Source organism: Balaenoptera acutorostrata, chromosome 2 (genome assembly GCF_949987535.1).
Source record: "Balaenoptera acutorostrata chromosome 2, mBalAcu1.1, whole genome shotgun sequence".
Classification (NCBI taxonomy): domain Eukaryota; kingdom Metazoa; phylum Chordata; class Mammalia; order Artiodactyla; family Balaenopteridae; genus Balaenoptera; species Balaenoptera acutorostrata.
The window spans coordinates 66,575,498-66,601,169 of record NC_080065.1 but is presented as its reverse complement, the minus strand read 5'-3'; the positions used below and the strand labels follow the sequence as shown (position 1 = coordinate 66,601,169).

Sequence of the window (25,672 nt, the reverse complement as noted above, 5' to 3'; positions counted from 1 at the left end):
CAAAACCAAAAAAAAAAAATCTATGCTAAAAAACCACTAAGCATAAGTATTCAATTAAGGCACTTTTAAAAAACATACAGAGTTAAAATTTAGGTCCCTAACCAATCATTTTTTTTATCATCAGTCACTGCTTATATTAGCAGTCCTTAATTCTGGATACATTTTAGAATCATCTGTAGAGAGATTTTAAAAAATACTGATGCCACCCTATACCCCTTCCCACAGAGATGCTAGTTTAATCGTACTAGGGTAGGAAGTTTTAAAAGCTTCCAGGTGACTCCATTATGCATCCAGAGTTGCAAATCACTGGCCTATACAATCCTAGCTATGAAACTTAACTAGTACATGCCTTTCTAGCTTACCCTGAATGCTTTTTAGTTTGCTAGGTTAGGCTGAAAGCCAAGACCATAAATCTTTGCAGGTACATTCAACTCCCCTTTCTGAAACTTCATTGTTTCCCCAGCAGTCAGCAGCAAAGGGCTTATGGACTGCTGAGATCCTGATCTCCTTAGATCTCACCCATGACCAAGTCGAGCCTGGGGCAGCCAGAACCCCTGGGGCACTGGTCTTCGGAAGCAAGCATCCTCATCCATTTACCCCAGGGTGCTGAAAACAATTTCATTTTCTACACATGCAGTTAGTGAAAATGGCTGGAAAGCAGTGAAAAGAACTGGTTTCTCCATTTCCCTGGTAACTCTGCTCTCACTTATTTGCTTTGGTATTAAACTACTGAACTTAATTAGCAATTAATACCTTATCTTGTTTCTGAACTGAATCTTATTTTTAATGTTTTTTCAGGCTCCTTTACATACCTAATTAAACTTATTCCTTGAAATTTTCAATTCCTTCTACCCCTTCTCCTGTCTGTTTAACTTAACAAAGGCAGAATGAAATTAAAAATTAAGATTATAGCATGCAACTGAAAAGTCAGCATTTCGAATGCCCATCATTGTAGTAGTATTACAAAAGCAATTATAATTCAATTTAAAGTTAATTATTGATTGCAAATTCAATGTACTCAACCAGAGAGGTTTTCATTACTCATTAGAATGAGTTCATGAGTGCTTAGCAGAATACCCAAATGTTGATCATAACAAGATAGAGGCCTACTGAGGTGGGTTCACTCAATCATTTACTTATTCATTCACTCATTTATTTCTTCATTTAATAAAATTTTATTGAGTTTAAATACTAGGAATACAAATATAAAGACACAGAATCTTCTCTCAAGAAATTCAAAATCTAACAGGGAGACAGAACTAAACATTTTAATACAGTGTGGTAAGTTCATTTACAGAAGATAGGCAAGATACAGTGAGAACATAAAGAAGGGAAGACCTCAAGAGGAAAGATACTTGCACTGGATTCTGAAGAGGAAATAGGAGTTTGCCAAATGGATGAAGAGTGGTGGTGGTGTGAGCATGGGAAGCTCATTCCAGGAAAATGTCACAGGATATGAAAAAAACATACACATGAATAAATCAGTCTGGCTCACTGAGAAACCCAAAGTATTTGGGGATGTCTGGATTATTGGACAGGAGCAAAGGAATAGAAGAATAACACAGCCAACAGGAATCAGAGAATAACTATATTAGCATGTGTAAAGTCATAGCCCAAGTACTCAAATTACACTCAGTGTAAAGAAACCATTTTCCTTAATAGAAGACCAATGATCCCCCTAGAGTTCAGAAGTGTTTCTTACTCAGGAACACAAATGTTCTCATCTATGCAAAGATGTATACATCAACTTTCCATAATTAATGGATATTGGCTATGAACATGATCTTATTCATTCTCCTCTGATTCTCACAAAGCAACCTTCTGATTATTACTTGGCTTCCCATGCAGATTTATCTGAGAGTGAGGAGAAACACTTCTTGATGACCTGGTGAGCTCACTTCCTTCCTCCTTTCAGAATTGGTCAAGGAGAAGGTTCAGTAGATTTGAGTTAGATCCAGGAAAGAACAGACTGATATCGAGTTGAGTGCCAAAGACTTCTTCCTTTTGAGGATAAACTTTATCTGATTTCCTTCTATTCCTATTTATTAAGAGAGATTTTTAATAATGAATGAATACTAAATTTTATTATATAATTTTTATGCAACAATGAAGATGACCATATTCTTTATTCTGTTAATGTGGTGAATTATGATTGATTTCCAGATGTCAAACCAACCCTGAACTCCTGAAATGACTTCAACATGGTTGTGATGTATTATGTTTTTTATATTAAAAAGCTGGATTTTGTTTAGGAATTTTGCTCCTGTGTTCATGAATAATTGTCCTATAATATCCTTTCTTACAACGTGCTTGTCAGGTTTTTGCATCAAGATTGTGCTGCCTCTTGTAATAATCAGGGCAGGCTAAACATTTGCTATACTAAGACCATGCATGTGTCCCCAGACCTAGTTCTTTCCCAAGGTCTGGTTTTGTAAATGCTGAGGATAAACCAAAAAAGAAAAACAAAACAAAACAAAACAAAACAAAACAAAACAAAACAAAACATTGTGCTGCCTCAAAGAACAAATTGGGAAGTGTTCTCTCCTTCACTATTCTCTGGAAGAGTTTGTAGAAGATTGTACTATTTCTCCCTTGAGTGCTTGGTAGACTTTACTGGTGAAGTCATCTGAACCTGTATTCTTCTCTACAGTAAGGTTTTAATTAGCAGTTTAATTTATTTAATAGTTATGTGACTATCTGAAATTTCTTTTTGTGTCACTTTTGATATGTTGTATTTTTCTAAGAATTGACATATTTAACCTAAATTTAAAAAAATCATTGGATTAAATTTGTTCATAGTATTCTTTCAGGATATTTTAAGTTTTTGTAAGATCTAAAATTATATCCATTTTTTCAATTCTGATATTGGTCATTTGTGTCTCCTTTTTATGTTCTTCATCTTTATAAAAATTGGCAGACATTATCATTTGGTAATCTTTTCAATAAAGTTTGGCTTTATTGATGTTTCCTATTTCATAAATGTCTGCTTCTATTATTTCGTTTTTCAAATTTGAGTTTAATTAGCAAGTATTTTTCTACCTTCTTGAGATAGATTCTTATATCATTAATTTCTACCTTTCTCCCTTTCTAATATTTCTGATATTTCTCCTTTACTATAACTTAAGACTAGGCATTTCTCTTTAACCAAAGATTTTGATGCATCACATAAAAGTTGGTATATAGTATTTTCATCATTATTATTATTAATCTCAAAATATTTCTGAATTTCCATTGTGATATCTGATCTGACCCAGAAATTATTTATTTCTTTATTTATTTACTTCTTTTTCTTCCAGGTTTATTCAGATATAATTGACATAGAACACTGTATAAGTTTAAGGTGTACAGCTTAACAATTTGACTTCTATACATCATGAAATGATTACAATAAATTTAATGAACATTCATCATCTCATATAGATATGAAATAAAAGAAAAAGAAAAAATTTTTCCTTGTGATGAGAATGCTTAGGATTTACTCTCCTAACAACTTTCAGAAAGCTAATTATATTTATCATGTTGTACATTACATCCCTAGTACTTATTTATCTTATAACTGGGAGTTTGTACCTTTTGACCATCTCCATCCAATTCCCTCACTCCTTGCCTCTGGTAACAACAAATCTGATCTCTTTTTCTAAGAGTCTGTTTGTTTGTTTGTTTTTTCAGTATAACTGACCTATAACACTACGTTAGTTCCTGGTACATAACGTGGTGATTCAATATTTCTATACATTTCAAAATGATCACTATAATAACACTGGTTACCATCTGTCACCATACAAAGATATTATATCATCACTGACTATATTCTCCACACTGAACATTTCATACCTCTGACTCATTTATTTTGCAACTAGAAGCTTGTGCCTCTTAATCTCCCTCACTTATTTCTCTCCTCTCTCCGTTCCCCTCTCTTCTGGCAATGACCTCTTTGTTCTAATGACCTCTTTGTATCTATAACTCTGTTTTTGTCTTGTTTGTTCATGTGTTTTGTTTTTTAGATTCCACATATAAGTGAAATTATACAGTATTTTTCTTTCTCTGACTTATTTCACTTCAGCATAAAAACCTCTAGGTCTATCCATGTTGTCACAAATGGCAAGATTTCATTCTTTTTTATGGCTGAGTAAAATTCCATTGTGTATATATGTGTGTGTGTAGGTTGCTTCCATATCTTGGCTATTGTAAATAATGCTGTAATGAACATAGGGGTGCAGATATCTTTTTGTATTAGTGTTTCATTTTCTTCAGATAAATATTGCTGGATTTATGGAGTGGAATTGCTGGATTATATGATAATTCTATTTTTAATTTTTTGAGGAACCTCCATAATGTTTTCCATAGTGGTGGCACCAATTTACATTCCCACCAACAGTACACAAGGGTTCCCTTTCCTCCACATCCTCACCAACACTTATTATTGTTGTCTTTTTGATACTAGCCATTCTGACAGGTGTGAGGTGATACCTCATTGTGGTTTTGATTTGCATTTTCCAGATGATGAGTGATGTTGAGCATTTTTCATGAGCCCGTTGGCCACCTGAATATCTTCTTTGGAAAAAGTGCCTATTCAGATCCTCTGCCCATTTTTTAAGTAAGTTGTATGGTTTTTTGTTGTTGTTTTGTTGTTGTGGTGGTGGTTGTTTTTGATGTTCAGTTGTGTGCTTTCTTTATATTTTTTGGATATTAACCTCTTATCAGGTATTTCATTAGCAAATATCTTCTCCCATTCAGTAGGCAGTCTTTTCATTTTGTTGATAGTTCTCTTGCTGTGCTTTTTAGTTTGATATAGTCCCATTTGTTTATTTTTGCTTTTGTTTCCTCTGCCTGAGGAGACATATCAAAATATATTGCTAAGATCAATGTCAAAGAGCACACTGCCTATGTTTTCTTTTAGAAGATTTATGGTTTCAGGTCTTATAAATTCTTTAATCCATTTTGAGTTTATTTTTGTATATGGTGTAAGAAAGTAGTCCAATATGAATTTTTTTGCATGTAGCTGTCATTTTCCCAACACCATTTATTGAAGAGGCTGTCTTTTCCTCACTGTATATTCTTGCCTCTTGCATCATAGATTAATTGACCATATAAGTGTGGGTTTATTTCTGGGCTCTCAATTTTGTTTCATTGATCGGTGTGTCTTTGTGCCAGTACCATACTGTTTTGATTACTGTAGCTTTGTCGTATAGTTTGAAATCAGGGCACGTGATACCTCCAGCTTTGTTCTTCTTTCTCAAGATTGCTTTGGCTATTCAGGATCTTTCATGGTTCCACACAAATTTTAGAATTATTTTTTCTAGTTCTGTGAAAAATGCCATTGGTATTTTGATAGGGATTACATTGAATCTGTAGGTTGCCTTGAGTAATATGGTCATTTTAACAACATTAATTCTTCCAATTCATAGGCATGGTGTGTCTTTCCATCTGTTTGTGTTGTCCTCAATTTCTTTCATCAGCATATTATAGTTTTCTGAGTACAGGTCTTTCATCTCCTTAGTCAGATTTATTCCTGGGTGTTTTATTCTTTTTGATGCAATTGTAAATGGGATTGTTTTCTCAATTTCTCTTTCTGATAGTTCATTATTCATGTATAGAAAAGCAATAGATTTCTGTATATTAATTTTGTGTCCTGCACTTTTACTGTATTCACTGATGAGTTCTACTAATTTTTAGTGGGTCTTGAGGATATTCTGTGTATAATATCACATCATCTGCAAACAGTGACAGTTTTACTTCTTTCTTTCCAGTTTGAATTCCTTTTATTTCTTTTTCTAATCTGATTACTGTGGTTAGGACTTCCAATACTATGTTGAATAAAAGTGGTGAGAGTGGGCATCCTTGTCTTCTTCCTGACCTTAGAGGAAATGCTTTCAGCTTTTCACTGTTGAGTATGATGTTAGCTGAGGGCTTGTCATATGTAGTCTTTATTATGTTGAGATATGTTCTTTCTACACCCGCTTTACTGGGAGTTTTTTTTTAAATCATAAATATATGTTGAATTTTGTAAAAAGCTTTTTTTGCATCTATTGATATGATCATGTGATTTTTATTCTTCAATTTGTTAATGTGGTGTATCATACTGATTGATTTGTGGATAATGAACCATCCTTACACCCCTGGGATAAATCCCACTTGATCATGGTGTATGATCCTTTTAAAGTATGGTTGAATTTGTTTGCTAGTATTTTGTTGAGGATATATGATATTTTAAGATGCTGATCTCTTAATGTCAATCACATTTTAACAATCTTGCATTTTTACTCCCCTCCTCCCACACACGTTTAATGTTTTTTACATCATATTTTATATCTTTTTTGCATCTTTTGTATCCCTTAACTACATATTGTGACTATTGATGATTTTACTACTTTTGTCTTAAAGCCTTCCTACTAGGTTTATAAGTGGTTGATCTACTACCTTTCCTGTATATTTGCCTTTACCGATGAAATTTTTCCTTTTGTAATTTTCACATTTCTAGTTATGGCCTGTTTTGTACACTCAGAAAATTCACTTTAATGTTTCTTGAAAAGCTGGGGTTTTTTTTGTTTGTTTGTTTTTTAATTTATTTACTAAAGCTGGTTTTTTTTTGTTGCTGAACTCTTTTAGCTTTTGCTAGACTGTAAATCTCTTGATCTCTCCTTCAAATCTTAATGATAGCTTGCCATGTGGAGTATTCTTAGTTGTACATCTTTTCCTTTCATCACTTTAAACATATCATGCTACTCCTGGCCTGCAGAGTTTCTGCTGAAAAGTCATCTGATAGCTTTATGAAAGTTCCCTTGTACGTAACATGTTCATTTTCCCTTGCTGCTTTTAGTATTCTCTCTTTTTCTTTAATTTTTGCCATTTTAATTGTAACGTGTCTTGGTGTGGTCCTCTTTAGGTTGATTTTGTTTGGCACTCTCTGCTTCTTGGACCTCTTTGCTTCTGTTTCCCTTCCTTGGTTAGGGAAGCTTTCAGCTATTATGTTCTCTGCTCCTTTCTCTCTCTCCTCTCCTCTCCTTCTGGGGCCCCTAAAATGTGAATGTTAGTATGCTTGATATTGCCCTAGAAGTCTCCTAAACTGTCTGCATTTTTAAAAATTCTTTTTCCTGTTTAGCTTGACTGATTTCCACTACTCTGTCTTCCAGTTTGCTGATCTGCCCCTCTGTATCATCTAAACTATTGTTGATTCCTTCTAGTGTATTTTTAATTTCAATTATTATTATTATATTCTTCAGCTGTGTTTGGTTTTTCTTTACATTTTCTAACTCTTTGTTAGAAACTACTGACTGCTCACTGTGTTCATACATTCTTCTCCCAAGTTCTTTCAACATCATTATGATCATTACCTTGAACTCTTTGTCGGATAGACTGCTTATCTCCACTTCACTTAGTTCTTCTTCTGGGCTTTTATTTTGTTCCTTCATTCAGAACATATTCTCTGTCACTTCATTTTGCCTAACTCTCTGTTTTTATTTCTATGTATATGGCATGTTGATTTCATTTTCCAATCTTAGAGAAGTAGCCTTAAGTAGGAGACATGCTATACGCCCCAGCAGCACACTTCCCTTTGGTCACCAGAGCTATATGCTGCAGGGGTGCCCTCTATATGGGCTGAATTGGTCTTTCTGCTGTGGCAGGCTGACTGCTGTGGGTGCACTGCTAGGTAGATGTGGCTGGCCCTCAGCTCAATTGGTTGCCAAGCCCTGCCTAGTCAGAGATTATCTTAAAACATATTCCTTAATTTCAAAATACATGGGGATTTCCTAGTTACCTTTTTTGTTAATGCTTTCTAGTTTAACTGCATTGTCACCAAAGAATTTATTTTATAGAAGTTATACTTTGAAATTTATTGAGATTAGCTTTATGGCTATATGGCCAAATTTTGTTTGTTTGTTTGTTTAAATATTTATGTGTTCTGGAAAAGAACATGTGTCCTGCGGTTTCTCAGTATTGTTCTATGTATGTCAGGTAGGTCAGACTTATTAGTTGTGTTATTCAAATCTTTTTATTATTTTTTTTAATATTACTATGTGCTTTACTATGTGTTGTATAATTCTCATCCAACAATTCCATAAGTAGATATATTAATTTACCAGATGAGGAAACAGGCCTGGGGGATTAAGTATTTTGCAAATCAAATCTTTTTATCTTTAATGATATTATGGGATTTTAGTTCCCTTGGCCCACAGCAGTGAAAGTACTGAGTCCTAACCACTGGACCCCCAGGGAACTCCCACAAAGATTTTTAAAATCAACTCTGGCAATTTAAATGGAGCACTTAGTCCATTTAAGCTTAATATAATTACCAATACAATCACCATATATTTGGGGTTAAATCTTCCATCTTATTATGTGCTTTCTATTTATACTACCTAGTCTATCTTCCTTTTTCTCTCCTTTCTTGCCTTGTTTTAGATTGAACATTTATTATTATTCTATTTACCCCCTTTATTAGCTTGGCAGTTATATTTTACTATTCTTTTAGTGATTATCCTAGAGATTTCAATATGCATCCTTGAATCATTAATGCCTAACACAAATTGGTATTTTTATCTCTTCCAAGAAAACACAAGGACCATAAATTATAATTTCAACTTACATGCTGTTATAATTGTACATTTTAATTCTGTAAATGTTTTAAAATCTCATAGCCATAATTTTATTATTGTTTTAAACTGCCAATATTCATTTAGATTTCCCTACTGAATTTTTTTTTAAATTAATTAATTAATTTATTATTATTTTTGCCTGTGTTGGGTCTTCGTTTCTGTTCGAGGGCTTTCTCTAGTTGTGGCAAGTGGGAGCCACTCTTCATCGCGGTGCGTGGGCCTCTCACTATCGCGGCCTCTATTGTTGCAGAGCACAGGCTCCAGACGCGCAGGCTCAGTAGTTGTGGCTCACAGGCCTAGTTGCTCCGTGGCATGTGGGATCTTCCCAGACCAGGGCTCCAACCCGTGTCCCCTGCATTGGCAGGCAGATTCTCAACCACTGTGCCACCAGGGAAGCACCCAACTGAATTTTTTAAAATTGCGTTTCATTCCTTCCTCCACCTCCAATATTCCATCTGGAATCACTTTCCTCTGCCGTAAAAAATTTGCTTTAGTATTTCCTTTACTGTGAATTTCCTGGTGGTAAATTCACCCTACTTTTCCCTTAAAAAGTGTTTTTACACATCCACTCTAAGAGTCTTTTTTCAGGGTATAAAATTCTATATTCACAGGTATTTTTCTCTGAAGACTTGATTCCACCATGCTTAACCAGTATTTTCTCTCAATACTTTATTTATTTTTTAAATTTTTAACTCAAGTATAGTTGCTTTACAATATTGTGTTAGTTTCTACTGTACAGCAAAGTGAATCAGCTGTATGTATACATATATCCCCTTTCTTCTGGATTTCCTTCCCATTTAGATAACCACAGAGCACTGAGTAGAGTTCTCTGAGCTATACACTAGGTTCTCATTAGTTATCTATTTTATACATAGTATTAAGTGTCAATACTGTATATATGTCAATCCCAATCTCCCATTTCATCCCATCCCCCCATCACCCAAGGTATCCGTACGCTTGTTCTCTCTGTCTGTGCATCTATTTCTGCTTTGTAAATAAGATCATCTATATACATTTTTTCAGATTCCATATATATGCATTAATATACAATATTTGTTTTTCTCTTTATAACTTACTTCACTCTTTATGACAGTCTCTAGGTCCACCCATGTCTCTACAAATGACCCAATTTCATTCCTTTTTATGGCTGAGTAATATTCCATTACAAAATGTCATTCCAAGAGGGCAGACAGCAGAAGCAAGAAGAACTACAATCCTGCAGCCTTGGAACAAAAACCACATTCACAGAAACATAGACAAGATGAAAAGGCAGAGGGCTATGTACCAGATGAAGGAACAAGATAAAACCCCAGAAAAACAACTAAGTGAAGTGGAGATAGGCAACCTTCCATAAAAAGAATTCAGAATAATGATAGTGAAGATGATCCAGGACCTCGGAAAAAGAATGGAGGCAAAGATCGAGAAGATGCAAGAAATGTTTAACAAAGACCTAGAAGAATTAAAGAACAAACAAACACAGATGAACAATACAATAACAGAAATGAAAACTATGCTAGAAGGAATCCATAGCAGAATAACTGAGGCAGAAGAATGGATAAGTGACCTGGAAGACAGAATGGTGGAATTCACTGTGGAACAGAATAAAGAAAAAAGAATGAAAAGAAATGAAGACAGCCTAAGAGACCTCTGGGACAGCATTAAATGCGACAACATTCGCATTATAGGGGTCGCAGAAGGAGAAGAGAGAGAGAAAGGACCAGAGAAAATATTTGAAGACATTATAGTCAAACACTTCCCTAACATGGGAAACGAAATAGCCACCCCAGTCCAGGAAGTGCAGAGAGTCCCATAAAGGATAAACCCAAGGAGAAACATGCCAAGACACACAGTAATCAAATTGGCAAAAATTAAAGACAAAGAAAACTTATTAAAAGCAGCAATGGAAAACGACAAATAACATACAAGGGAACTCCCATAAGGTTAACAGCTGATTTCTCTGCAGAAACTCTACAAGCCAGAAGGGAGTGGCATGATATACTTAAAGTGATGAAAGGGAAGAACCTACAACCAAGATTACTCTACCAGGCAAAGATCTCATTCAGATTTGATGGAGAAATCAAAAGCTTTACAGACAAGCAAAACCTAAGAGAATTCAGCACCACCAAACCAGCTCTACAACAAATGCTAGAGGAACTTCTCTAAGTGGGAAACACAAGAGAAGAAAAGGATCTACAAAAACAAACCCAAAACAATTAAGAAAACGGTCATAGGAACATACATATTGATAATTACCTTAAACGTGAATGCATTAAAAGCTCCAACCAAAAGACACAGGCTTGCTGAATGGATACAAAAACAAGACCCATATATATGCTGTCTAGAAGACACGCACTTCAGACCTAGGGACACATTCAGACTGAAAGTGAGGGGATGGAAAAAGATATTCCATGAAAATGGAAATGAAAAGAAAGCTGGAGTAGCAATACTCATATCAGATAAAATAGACTCCAAAATAAAGAATGTTATAAGAGACAAGGAAGGACACTACATAATGATCAAGGGATCAATCCAAGAAGAAGATATAACAATTATAAGTATACATATACCCAACATAGGGGCACCTCAATACATAAGGCAACTGTTAACAGCTATAAAAGAGGAAATCGACAATAACACAATAGTGGGGGACTTTAACACCTCACTTACACCAATGGACAGATCATCCAAAATGAAAATAAATAAGGAAACAGAAGCTTTAAATGACACAATAGACCAGATAGATTTAATTGATATTTATAGGAGATTCCATTCAAAAACAGCAGATTACACTTTCTTCTCAAGTGCGCACAGAACATTCTCCAGGATAGATCACATCTTGGGTCACAAATCAAGCCTCAGTAAATTTAGGAAAACTGAAATCATATCAAGCATCTTTTCTGACCACAACATTATGAGACTAGAAATGAATTACACGGAAAAAAACATAAAAAACACGAACACATGGAGGCTAAACAATACGTTAGTAAATAACCAAGAGATCACTTTAGAAATCAAAGAGGAAATCAAAAAATACATAGAGACAAATGACAATGAAAACACGAAGAATAAACATGCTGCCGAACCAAAATGACAGAGTAGAAGGACGTGCTGTCACTCCTTCTTGAGAGAACACAAGAATCACAACTAGCTGCTGGACAATCATCGACAGGAAGACACTGGAACTCACCAAAAAAGATACCCCACATCCAAAGACAAAGGAGAAGCCACAATGAGACAGTAGGAGGGGCGCAATCACAGTAAAATCAAATCCCATAACTGGTGGGTGGGTGACTCACAGACTGGTGAACACTTATACCACAGAAGTCCACCCACTGGAGTGAAGCTTCTGAGCCCCACGTCAGGCTTCCCAACCTGTGGGTCCGGCAACGGGAGGAGGAATTCCTAGAGAATCAGACTTTGAAGCCTAGTGGGAATTGACTGCAGGACTTCGACAGGACTGGGGGAAACAGAGACCCCACTCTTGGAGGGCACACACAAAGTAGTGTGCACATTGGGACCCAGGGGAAGGAGCAGGGACCCCAGGGGAGACTGAACCAGACCTACGTGCTAGTGTTGGAGGGTCTCCTGCAGAGGCGGGGGGTGGCTCTGTTTCAACATGGGGACAAGGACACTGGCAGCAGAACTTGTGGGAAGTACTCCTTGGTGTGAGCCCTCCCAGGTTCTGTCATTTACCCCACCAAAGAGCCCAGCTAGGCTCCAGTGTTGGGTTCCCTCAGGCCAAACAACCAACAGGGATGGAACCTAGCCCCACCCATCAACAGTCAACTGGATTAAAGTTTTACTGAGTTCTGCCCACCACAGCAACAGTCAGCTCTACCCACCACCAGTCCCTCCCATCAAGCCTCTTAGATAGCCTCATCCACCAGAGGGCAGACAGCAGAAGCAAGAAGAACTACAATCCTGCAGCCTGTGGAACAAAAACCACATTCACAGAAACATAGACAAGATGAAAAGGCAGAGGGCTATATACCAGATGAAGGAACAAGATAAAAACCCAGAAAAACAACTAAGTGAAGTGGAGATAGGCAACCTTCCAGAAAAAGAATTCAGAATAATGATAGTGAAGATGATCCAGGACCTTGGAAAAAGAATGGAGGCAAAGATCAAGAAGATGCAAGAAATGTTTAACAAAGACCTAGAAGAATTAAAGAACAAACAAACAGAGATGAACAATACAATAACCAAAATAAAAACTACACTAGAAGGAATCCATAGCAGAATAACTGAGGCAGAAGAACAGATAAGTGACCAGGAAGACAGAATGGTGGAATTCACTGCTGTGGAACAGAATAAAGAAAAAAGAAAAGAAATGAAGACAGCCTAAGAGACCTCTGGGACAACATTAAATGCAACAACATTCGCATTATAGGGGTCCCAGAAGAAGAGAGGAAGGACCAGAGAAAATATTTGAAGAGATTATAGTCGAAAACTTCCCTAACATGGGAAGGTAAATAGCCACCCAAGTCCCGGAAGCGCAGCGAGTCCCATACAAGATAAACCCAAGAAGAAACACGCCGAGACACATAGTAATCAAATTGGCAAAAATTAAAGACAAAGAAAAATTATTGAAAGTAGCAAGGGAAAAATGACAAATAACATACAAGGGAACTCCCATAGGTTAACAGCTGATTTCTCAGCAGAAACTCTACAAGCCAGAAGGGAGTGGCATGATATACTTAAAGTGATGAAAGGGAAGAAACTACAACCAAGATTACTCTACCCGGCAAGGATCTCATTCAGATTTGATGGAGAAATCAAAAGCTTTACAGACAAGCAAAACCTGAGAGAATTCAGCATCATCAAACCAGCTCTACGACAAATGCTAAAGAAACTTCTCTAAGTGGGAAACACAAGAGAAGAAAACAAACCCAAAACAATTAAGAACATGGTCATAGGAACATACATACCGATAATTACCTTAAACGTGAATAGATTAAATGCTCCAACCAAAAGACACAGGCTTGTTCAATGGATACAAAAACAAGACCCATATATATGCTGTCTAGAAGAGATGCACTTCAGACCTAGGTACACATACAGACTGAAAGTGAGGGGATGGAAAAAGATATTCCATGAAAATGGAAATCAAAAGAAAGCTGAAGTAGCTATACTCATATCAGATAACATAGACTTTAAAATAAAGAATGTTACAAGAGACAAGGACACTACATAATGATCAAGGGATCAATCCAAGAAGAAGATATAACAATTATAAATATATATGCACACAACATAGGAGCACCTCAATACATAAGGCAACTGCTAACAGCTATAAAAGAGGAAATTGACAGTAACACAATAATAGTGGGGGACTTTAACAACTCACTTACACCAATGGACAGAGCATCCAAACAGAAAATTAATAAGGAAACACAAGCTTTAAATGACACAATAGACCAGATAGATTTAATTGATATTTATAGGAGATTCTATCCAAAAACAGCAGATTACACTTTCTTCTCAAGTGCACACGGAACGTTCTCCAGGGTAGATCACATCTTGGGTCATAAATCAAGCCTCAGTAAATTTAAGAAAATTGGAATCATATCAAGCATCTTTTCTGACCACAATGCTATGAGATTAGACATGAATTACAGGGGAAAAAAGTAAAAAACTCAAATACATGGAGGCTAAACAATACGTTACTAAATAACCAAGAGATCACTGAAGAAATCAAAGAAGAAATCAAAAAATACCTAGAGACAAATGACAATGAAAACACGACAACCCAAAACCTATGGGATGCAGCAAAAGCAGTTCTAAGAGGGAAGTTTATAGCTATACAAGCCTACCTCAAGAAACAAGAAAAATCTCAAGTAAACAATCTAAACTTACACCTAAAGGAACTAGAAAAAGAAGAACAAACAAAACTCAAAGCTAGCAGAAGGAAAGAAATCATAAAGATCAGAGCAGAAATAAATGAAATAGAAACAAAGAAAACAATAGTAAAGATCAATAAAACTAAAAGCTGGTTCTTTGAGAAGATAAACAAAATGGATAAACCATTAGGCAGACTCATCAAGAAAAAGAGGGAGAGACTCAAATCAATAAAATTAGAAATGAAAAAGGAGAAGTTACAACAGACACCACAGAAATACAAACAATCCTAAGAGACTACTACAAGAAACTCTATGCCAATAAAATGGACAACCTGGAAGAAATGGACAAATTCTTAGAAAGGTATAACCTTCTAAGACTGAACCAGGAAGAAACAGAAAATATGAACAGACCAACCACAAGTAATGAAATTGAAACTGTGATTAAAAATCTTCCAACAAACAAAAGTCCAGGACCAGATGGCTTCACGGGTGAATTCTATCAAACATTTACAGAAGAGCTGACACCCATCCTTCTCAAACTCTTCCAAAAAACTGCGGAGGAAGGAACACTCCCAAACTCATTCTATGAGGCCATCATCACCCTGATACCAAAACCAGACAAACATAGTAGAGAAAAAAAAATTACAGACCAATATCACTGATGAATATAGATGCAAAAATCCTCAACAAAGTACTAGCAAACAGAATCCAGCAACACATTAAAAGGATCATACACCATTATCAAGTGGGATTTATCCCAGGGATGTAAGGATTCTTCAATATATGCAAATCAATGAATGTGATACACCATATTAACAAATTGAAGAATAAAAACCATATGATCATCTCAATGATGCAGAAAAAGCTTTTCACAAAATTCAACACCCATTTATGATAAAAACTCTCCAGAAAGTGGGCATACAGGGAACCAACCTCAACATAATAAAGGCCATATACGACAAACCCACAGCAAACATCATTCTCGATGGTGAAAAACTGAAAGCATTTCCTCTAAGATCAGGAACGACACAAGGATGTCCACTCTCACTACTATTATTCAACATAGTTTTGGAAGTCCTAGCCATGGCAATCAGAGAAGAAAAAGAAATAAAAGGAATCCAAATCGGAAAAGAAGAAGTAAAGCTGTCACTGTTTGCAGATGACATGATACTATACATAGAGAATCCTAAAGATGCCACCAGAAAACTTCTAGAGCTAATCAGTGAATTTGGTAAAGTTCCAGGATACAATATTAATGCACAGAAATCTCTTGCATTCCTATATACTAATGATGAAAAATCTGAAAGAGAAATTATGGAAACACTCCCATTTACCATTGCAACAAAAAGAATAAAATACCTAGGAATAAACCTACCTAGGGAGACAAAAGACCTGTATGCAGAAAACAATAAGGCACTGATGAAAGAAATTAAAGAAGATACCAACAGATGGAGAGATATACCATGTTCTTGGATTGGAAGAAGTAATATTGTGAACATGACTATACTACCCAAAGCAATCTACAGATTCAGTGCAATTCCTATCAAATTACCAATGGCATTTTTAATGGAACAAAACAAAAACCTTAAAATTTGTATGGAGACACAAAAGACCCTGAATACCCAAAGCAGTCTTGAGGGAAAAGATGGAGCTGGAGGAATCAGACTCCCTGACTTCAGACTACACTATAAAGCTACAGTAATCAAGAGAATACGGTAATGGCACAAAAACAGAAACATAGATCAATGGAACAAGATAGAAAGCCCAGAGATAAACACACGTACCTATGGTCAAGTAATCTATGACAAAGGAGGCAAGGATACACAATGGAGAAAAGACAGTCTCTTCAATAAGTGGTGCTGGGAAAACTGGACAGCTACATGTAAAAGAATGAAATTAGAACACTCCCTAACACCATACACAAAAATAAACTCAAAATGGATTAGAGACCTAAATGTAAGACCAGACACTATAAAACTCTTAGAGGAAAACATAGGAAGAACACTCTTTGACATAAATCACAGCAAGGTCTTTTTTGATCCGCCTCCTAGAGTAATGGAAATAAAAACAAAAATAAACAAATGGGACCTAATGAAACTTCAAAGCTTTTGCACAGCAAAGGAAACCATAAACAAGACAAAAAGACAACCCTCAGAATGGGAGAAAATATTTGCAAACGAATCAACGGACAAAGGATGAATCTCCAAAATATATAAACAGCTCATGCAACTCAATATTAAAGAAACAAACAACCCAATCCAAAAATGGGCAGAAGACCTAAATAGACATTTCTCCAAAGAAGACATACAGATGGCCAAGAAGCACATGAAAAGCTGTTCAGCATCACTAATTATTAGAGAAATGCAAATCAAAACTACAATGAGGTATCACCTCACTCCTGTTAGAATGGGCATCATCAGAAAATCTACAAACAACAAATGCTGGAGAGGGTGTGGAGAAAAGGGAACCCTCTTTCGCTGTTGATGGGAATGAAAATGGATACAGCCACTATGGAGAACAGTATGGAGGTTCCTTAAAAAACTAAAAATAGAATTACCATATGACCCAGCAATCCCACTACTGGCCATATACCCTGAGAAAACCATAATTCAAAAAGACACATGCACCCCAATGTTCATTGCAGCACTATTTATAATAGCCAGGTCGTGGAAGCAATCTAAATGCCCATCGACAGATGAATGGATAAAGAAGATGTGGTACATATATACAATGGAATATTACTCAGCCATAAAAAGGAACGAAATTGGGTCATTTGTTGAGACGTGGATGGATCTAGAGACTGTCATACAGAGTGAAGTAAGTAGAAAGAGAAAAACAAATATCGCATATTAACGCATATATATGTGGAACCTAGAAAAATGGTACAGATGAACCGGTTTGCAGGGCAGAAATTGAGACACAGATGTAGAGAACAAACATATGGACACCAAGCAGGGAAAGTGGCGGGATGGTGGGGGTGGTGGTGTGATGAATTGGGCGATTGGGATTGACATGTATACAATGAAGTTTATATAATTGATGACTGATAAGAACCTGCTGTATAAAAAATTAGATAAAATAAAATTCAAAAAAAATTGTCATTCCAGTGTTTTCTACTTCCATTGTTTCACCTAAATCAGCTGTTAGTGTGTTGTTGCTTTTCTGAAGGTAATCTGGGTTGTTTCCCCGTCACCACCCCCCAGCTGTTTTTAAGATCTTGTTGTTGTCTTTAGTTTAGTTTTTTCTTTTTTTAACATCTTTATTGGAGTATAATTGCTTTACAATGGTGTGTTAGTTTCTGCTTTATAACAAAGTGAATCAGTTATACATATACATATGTTCCCATATCTCTTCCCTCTACCATCTCCCTCCCTCCCACCCTCCCTATCACACCCCTCTAGGTGGTCACAAAGCACCGAGCTGATCTCCCTGTGCTATGTGGTTGCTTCCCACTAGCTATCTATTTTATGTTTGGTAGTGTATATATGTCCATGCCACTCTCTCACTTTGTCACAGCTTACACTTCCCCCTCCCCATATCCTCAAGTCCATTCTCTAGTAGGTCTGTGTCTTTATTCCCATCTTGCCACTAGGTTCTTCATGACCTTTTTTTTTCCCTTAGATTCCATATATATGTGTTAGCATACTGTATTTGTTTTTCTCTTTCTGACTTACTTCACTCTGTATGACAGACTCTAACTCCATCCACCTCACTACAAATAACTTAATTTCGTTTCTTTTTATGGCTGAGTAATATTCCATTGTATATATGTGCCACAACTTCTTTATCTATTCATCTGTTGATGGACAGTTAGGTTGCTTCCATGTCCTGGCTATTATAAATAGAGCTGCAATGAACATTTTGGTACATGACTCTTTTTGAATTATGGTTTTCTCACGGTATGTGCCCAGTAGTGAGATTGCTGGGTTGTATGGTATTTCTATTTTCAGTTTTTTAAGGAACCTCCATACTGTTCTCCATAGTGGCTGTATCAATTTATATTCCCACCAACAGTGCAAGAGGGTTCCCTTTTCTCCACACCCTCTCCAGCATTTATTGTTTCTAGATTTTTTAATGATGGCCATTCTGACTGGTGTGATATGATATCTCATTGTAGTTTTGATTTGCATTTCTCTAATGATTGATGATGTTGAGCATTCTTTCATGTGTTTGTTGGCAATCTGTATATCTTCTTTGGAGAAAAGTCTATTTAGGTCTTCTGCCCATTTTTGGATTGGGTTGTTTGTTTTTTTGTTATTGAGCTTCATGAGCTGCTTGTAAATTTTGGAGATTAATCCTTTGTCAGTTGCTTCATTTGCAAATATTTTCTCCCATTCTGAGGGTTGTCTTTTCGTCTTGTTTATGGTTTCCTTTGCTGTGAAGAAGCTTTTGAAGTTTCATTAGGTCCCATTTGTTTATTTTTGTTTTTATTTCCATTTCTCTAGGAGCTGGGCCAAAAAGGATCCTGCTGTGATTTATGTCATAGAGTGTTCTGCCTATGTTTTCCTCTAAGTTTGATGGTGTCTGGCCTTACATTTAGGTTTTTAATCCATTTTGAGTTTATTTTTGTGTATGGTGTTAGGGAGTGTTCTAATTTCATTCTTTTACATGTACCTGTCCAATTTTCCCAGCACCACTTATTGAAGAGGCTGTCCTTTCTCCACTGTATATGCTTGCCTCCTTTATCAAACATAAGGTGACCATATGTGCATAGGTTTATCTCTGGGCTTTGTATCCTGTTCCATTGATCTATATTTCTGTTTTTGTGCCAGTACCATACTGTCTTGATTACTGTAGCTTTGTAGTATAGTCTGAAGTCAGGGAGCCTGATTCCTCCAGCTCCGTTTTTCGTTCTCAAGATTGCTTTGGCTATTCGGGGTCTTTTGTGTTTCCATACAAATTGTGAAATTTTTTGTTCTAGTTCTGTGAAAAGTGCCAGTGGTAGTTTGATAGGGATTGCATTGAATTTGTAGATTGCTTTGGATAGTAGAGTCATTTTCACAATGTTGATTCTTCCAATCCAAGAACATGGTATATCTCTCCATCTATTTGTATCATCTTTAATTTCTTTCATCAGTGTCCTATAATTTTCTGCATACAGGGCTTTTGTCTCCTTAGGTAGGTTTATTCCTAGATATTTTATTCTTTTTGTTGCAATGGTAAATGGGAGTGTTTTCTTAATTTCACTTCCAGATTTTTCATCATTAGTGTATAGGAATGCAAGAGATTTCTGTGCATTAATATTGTATCCTGCTACTTTACCAAATTCATTGATTAGCTCTAGTAGTTTTCTGGTAGCATCTTTAGGATTCTCTATGTATAGTATCATGTCATCTGCAAACAGTGACAGCTTTACTTCTTCTTTTCCGATTTGGATTCCTTTTATTTCTTTTTCTTCTCTGATTGCTGTGGCTAAAACTTCCAAAACTATGTTGAATAATAGTGGTGAGAGTGGGCAACCTTGTCTTGTTTCTGATCTTAGTGGAAATGGTTTCAGTTTTTCACCACTGAGGACAATGTTGGCTGTGGGTTTGTGATATATGGCCTTTATTATGTTGAGGAAAGTTCCCTCTATGCCTACTTTCTGCAGGGCTTTGATCATAAATGGGTGTTGAATTTTGTCAAAAGCTTTCTCTGCATCTATTGAGATGATCATATGGTTTTTCTCCTTCAATTTGTTAATATGGTGTATCACATTGATTGATTTGCATATATTGAAGAATCCTTGTATTCCTGGGATAAACCCCACTTGATCATGGTGTATGATCCGTTTAATATGCTGTTGGACTCTGTTTGCTAGTATTTTGTTCAGGATTTTTGCATCTATGTTCATCAGTGATATTGGCCTGTAGTTTTCTTTCTTTGTGACTTCTTTGTCTGGTTTTGGTATCAGGGTGATGGTGGCCTCATAGAATGAGTTGCGGAGTGTTCCTCCCTCTGAAATATTTTGGAAGAGTTTGAGAAGGATAGGTGTTAGCACTTCTCTAAATGTTTGATAGATTTCGCCTGTGAAGCCATCTGGTCCTGGGCTTTTGTTTGTTGCAAAATTTTTAATCTCAGTTTCAATTTCAGTGCCTGTGATTGGTCTGTTCATATTTTCTATTTCTTCCGGGTTCAGTCTCGGCAGGTTGTGCATTTCTAAGAATTTGTCCATTTCTTCCAGGTCGTCCACTTTATTGGCATAGAGTTGCTTCTAGTAATCTTTCATGATCGTTTATATTTCTGCAGTGTCAGTTGTTATTTTTCCTTTTTCATTTCTAATTGTATTGATTTGAGTCTTCTCCCTTTTTTTCTTGATGAGTCTGGCTAATGGTTTATCAATTTTGTTTATCTTCTCAAAGAACCAGCTTTTAGTTTTATTGATCTTTGCTATCGTTTCCTTCATTTCTTTTTCATTTATTTCTGATCTGATCTTTATGATTTCTGTCCTTCTGCTAACTTTGGGGTATTTTTGTTCTTCTTTCTCTAATTGCTTTAGGTGTAAGGTTACGTTGTTTATTTGAGATGTTTCCTGTTTCTTAAGGTAGGATTGTATTGCTATAAACTTCCCTCTTAGAACTGCTTTTGCTGCATCCCATAGGTTTTGAGTCGTCGTGTCTCCATTGTCCTTTGTTTCTAGGTATTTTTTGATTTCCCGTTTGATTTCTTCAGTGATCACTTCGTTATTAAGTAGTGTATTGTGTAGCCTCCATGTGTTTGTATTTTTTACAGATCTTTTCCTGTAATTGATATCTAGTCTCATAGCGTTGTGGTCAGAAAAGATACTTGATACAATTTCAATTTTCTTAAATTTACCAAGGCTTGATTTGTGACCCAAGATATGATCTATCCTGGAGAATGTTCCATGAGCACTTGAGAAAAATGTGTATTCTGTTGTTTTTGGGTGGAATGTCCTATAAATATCAATTAAGTCCATCTTGTTTTTTTTTTTTAATTTTATTTATTTATTTATTTATTTATTTATGGCTGTGTTGGGTCTTCATTTCTGTGTGGGGGCTTTTTCTAGTTGCGGCAAGTAGGGGCCACCCTTCATTGCGGTGCGCGGGCCTCTCACAGTTGCAGCCTCTCTTGTTGCGGAGCACAGGTTCCAGACGCGTAGGCTCAGTAGTTGTGGCTCACGGGCCTAGTTGCTACGTGATGTGTGGGATCTTCCCAGACCAGGGCTCGAACCCGTGTCCCCTGCATTGGCAGGCAGATTCTCAACCACTGCACCACCAGGGAAGCCCCCATCTTGTTTAATGTATCATTTAAAGCTTGTGTTTCCTTATTTATTTTCATTTTGGATGATCTGTCCATTGGTGAAAGTGGGGTGTTAAATCCCCTACTATGATTGTGTTACTGTCGATTTCCCCTTTTATGGCTGTTAGCATTTGCCTTATATATTGAGGTGCTCCTATGTTGGGTGCATAAATATTTACAATTGTTATATCTTCTTCTTGGATTGATCCCTTGATCATTATGTAGTGTCCTTCTTTGTCTCTTGTAATAGTCTTTATTTTAAAGTCTATTTTGTCTGATATGAGAATTGCTATTCCAGCTTTCTTTTGATTTCCATTTGCATGGAATATCTTTTTCCATCCCCTCACTTTCAGTCTGTACGTGTCCCTAGGTCTGAAGTGGGTCTCGTGTAGACAGCATATATACGGGTCTTGTTTTCGTATCCATTCAGCCAGTCTGTGTCTTTTGGTGGGAGCATTTAATCCATTTACTTTTAGGGTAATTATCAATATGTATGTTCCTATTCCCATTTTCTTAAATGTTTTGGGTTTGTTATTGTAGGTGTTTTCCTTCTCTTGTGTTTCTTGCCTAGAGAAGTTCCTTTAGCATTTGTTGTAAAGCTGGTTTGGTGGTGCTGAACTCTCTCAGCTTTTGCTTGTCTGTAAAGGTTTTAATTTCTCCATCAAATCTGAATGAGATCCTTGCTGGGTGGAGTAATCTTGGTTGTAGGTTTTTCTCCTTCATCACTTTAAGTTTGTCCTGACACTCCCTTCTGGCTTGCAGAGTTTCTGCTGAAAGATCAGCTGTTAACCTTATGGGGATTCCCTTGTGTGTTATTTGTTGTTTTTCCCTTGCTGCTTTTAATATGTTTTCTTTGTATTTAATTTTTGATAGTTTGATTAATATGTGTCTTGGCGTGTTTCTCCTTGGATTTATCCTGTATGGGACTCTCTGTGCTTCCAGGACTTGATTAACTATTTCCTTTCCCATATTAGGGAAGTTTTCAACTATAATCTCTTCAAATATTTTCTCAGTCCCTTTCTTTTTCTCTTCTTCTTCTGGGACCCCTATAATTCAAATGTTGGTGCATTTAATGTTGTCCCAGAGGTCTTTGAGACTGTCCTCAGTTCTTTTCATTCTTTTTTCTGTATTCTGCTCTGCAGTAGTTATTTCTGCTATTTTATCTTCCAGGTCACTTATCCGTTCTTCTGCCTCAGTTATTCTGCTATTGATCCCGTCTAGAGTATTTTCAATTGCATTTATTGTGTTGTTCATCGTTGCTTGTTTCCTCTTTAGTTCTTCTAGGTCCTTGTTAAATGTTTCTTGCATTTTGTCTATTCTATTTCCAAGATTTTGGATCATCTTTACTATCATTATTCTGAATTGTTTTTCAGGTACACTGCTTATTTCCTCTTCATTTGTTAGGTCTGGTGGGGTTTTACCTTGCTCCTTCATCTTCTGTGAGTTTCTCTATCTTCTCCTTTTGCTTATCTTACTGTGTTTGGGGTCTCCTTTCCACAGGCTGTAGGTTCGTAGTTCCCGTTGTTTTTGGTGTCTGTCCCCAGTGGCTAAGGTTGGTTCAGTGGGTTGTGTAGGCTTCCTGGTGGAGGGGACTAGTGCCTGTGTTCTGGTGGATGAGGCTGGATCTTGTCTTTCTGGTGGGCAAGTCCACGTCTGGTGGTGTGTTTTGGGGTGTCTGTGGCCTTATTATGATTTTAGGCAGCCTCTCTGATAATGGATGGGGCTGTGTTCCTGTCTTGCTAAATGTTTGGCATAGGGTGTCCAGCACTGTAGCTTGCTGGTCGTTGAGTGAAGCTGGGTCTTGGTGTTTAGATGGAGATCTCTGGGAGATTTTCGCCATTTGGTATTACGTGGAGCTGGGAGCTCTTGTGGTCCAGTGTCCTGAAGTTGGCTCTCCCACCTCAGAGGCACAGTCCTGATGCCTGGCTGGACCACCAAGAGCCTTTCATCTGCACGGCTCAGAATAAAAGGGAGAAAAAATAGAAAGAAAGAAAGAAAGAAAGAGGATAAAATAAAATAAAATAAAGTAAGATAAAATAAAATAAAGTTATTAAAATAAAAAATAATTAATAAGAAAAAAAAATTTTTAAGTAAAAAAAAAAAAAAAAAAACGGACGGACAGAACCCTAGGACAAATGGTGAAAGCAAAGCTATACAGACAAAATCTCACACAGAAGCATACACATACACACTCACAAAAAGAGGAAAAGGGGAAAAAATAATATAACTTGCTCCCAAAGTCCACCTCCTCAATTTGGGATGATTCGTTGTGTATTCAGGTATTCCACAGATGCAGGGTACATCAAGTTGATTGTGGAGCTTTAATCCACTGCTTCTGAGGCTGCTGGGAGAAATTTCCCTTTCTATTCTTTGTTCACACAGCTCCTGGGGTTCAGCTTTGGATTTGGACCCACCTCTGCATGTAGGTCGCCTGAGGGCGTCTGTTCCCCGCCCAGACTGGACGGGGTTAAAGGAGCAGCTGATTCAGGGGCTCTGGCTCCCTCAGGCTGGGGGGAGGGAAGGGTACGGATGCGGGGCGAGCCTGCGGTGGCAGAGGCCAGCGTGACGTTGCACCAGCCTGAGGCGCGCAGTGCGTTCTCCCGGGGAAGTTGTCCCTGGATCACGGGACCCTGGCAGTGGCGGGCTGCACAGGCTCCTGGGAGGGGAGGTGTGGAGGGTGACCTCTGCTCGCACACAGGCTTCTTGGTGGTGGAAGCAGCAGCCTTAGCATCTCATGCCCGTCTCTGGGGTCTGTGCTGATAGCCGTGGCTCGCGCCTGTCTCTGGAGGTCCTTTAAGCAGCGCTCTTAACCCCCTCTCCTCACGCACCAGGAAACAAAGAGGCAAGAAAAAGTCTCTTGCCTCTTCGGCAGGTCCAGACGTTTTCCCGGACTCCCTCCCGCGTAGCTGTGGTGCACTAACCCCTTCAAGCTGTGTTCACGCCGCCAACCCCAGTCCTCTCCCTGCGATCTGACCGAAGCCCGAGCCTCAGCTCCAGCCCCCGCCCGCTCCGGCGGGTGAGCAGACAAGCCTCTCGGGCTGGTGAGTGCTGCTCGGTGCTGATCCTCTGTGCGGGAATCTCTCCGCTTTGCCCTCCACACCCCTGTTGCTGCGCTCTTCTCTGTGGCTCCGAAGCTTCCCCACCCTGTCCTTAGTTTTCAAAAGTTTTACTAACATGTGCTTAGGAATCTTATCCTGCTTGGAGTTTGTATGGTTTCTTCAATCTACACATTGATGTGTTTCATCATTTTTGAGAAATTCTCAGTCATACTCTGTTCAAATATTACTTCTGTTCCATTTTTCTCTTCTCTTGTTCTGAGATTCTAATTTTTCATAAATTTGAACTTCTCACAGTGTCTTTTCCGTGCTTCATTTGGATGTTTCTTCCAATCTATCATCCGGTACACTAATTCTCTTTTCAACTGTGTCTAAACTGCTACTAAAATCATCAAATATGTTACTTTTTGTTATTGTATTTTTCAGTTCTAGGATTTCTATTCTTCTAATTGTTTCCAGTTCTCTGACAGTTCTCAATCTTGCCTTTTATATCCATGTCCCTACAAATAACTTAAGCATGACATAAGCACAATCCCCCTCCAGGAGCCCTTCCCTTTCCATAACAGTTCAGCTATGCCGTAATAAGTATGACTCTTTGTGAGATAAGAACTTGAAGGAATTGTGTGCTATGCTATTTCTTCATTTCTAAACTTCCCCTTAATAAGCCCTATATTTGTATTGTGTGACATAGTAGTGTGTATATGTCCATGCCCCTTTGTATAGTAAGGCTGGAATGTGATAACTCCTTAATGGTGTTTTGTTATGCTTGCCGATAATATCCTTATATCCCACTGTTAAATTGACATTATATTTTCTAAATTTATTTTGAGTGGTATTAGTATAAATCATTTTTCAAAAGATGAATTTCTTTAAATGTACTGGAAAAATCTAACTTCTGAAGTTCCAAAATGGAGGATAAAGTCCTGGAATATGACCATGT

General features: G+C 37.2%; 1 protein-coding gene and 1 non-coding gene across 3 annotated transcripts in view; one reads left to right on the top strand and one right to left on the bottom strand.

The window, feature by feature from the left end:
- CMYA5 (cardiomyopathy associated 5) overlaps window positions 1–25,672 on the bottom strand; it is a 119,956-nt gene that overhangs the window by 60,050 nt on the left and 34,234 nt on the right. The window lies entirely within an intron of this gene.
- On the top strand, window positions 2,322–2,450 carry LOC114236943 (small nucleolar RNA SNORA72). The gene has a single exon (XR_003622786.1). It is a non-coding gene; the product is annotated as a small nucleolar RNA SNORA72 (small nucleolar RNA).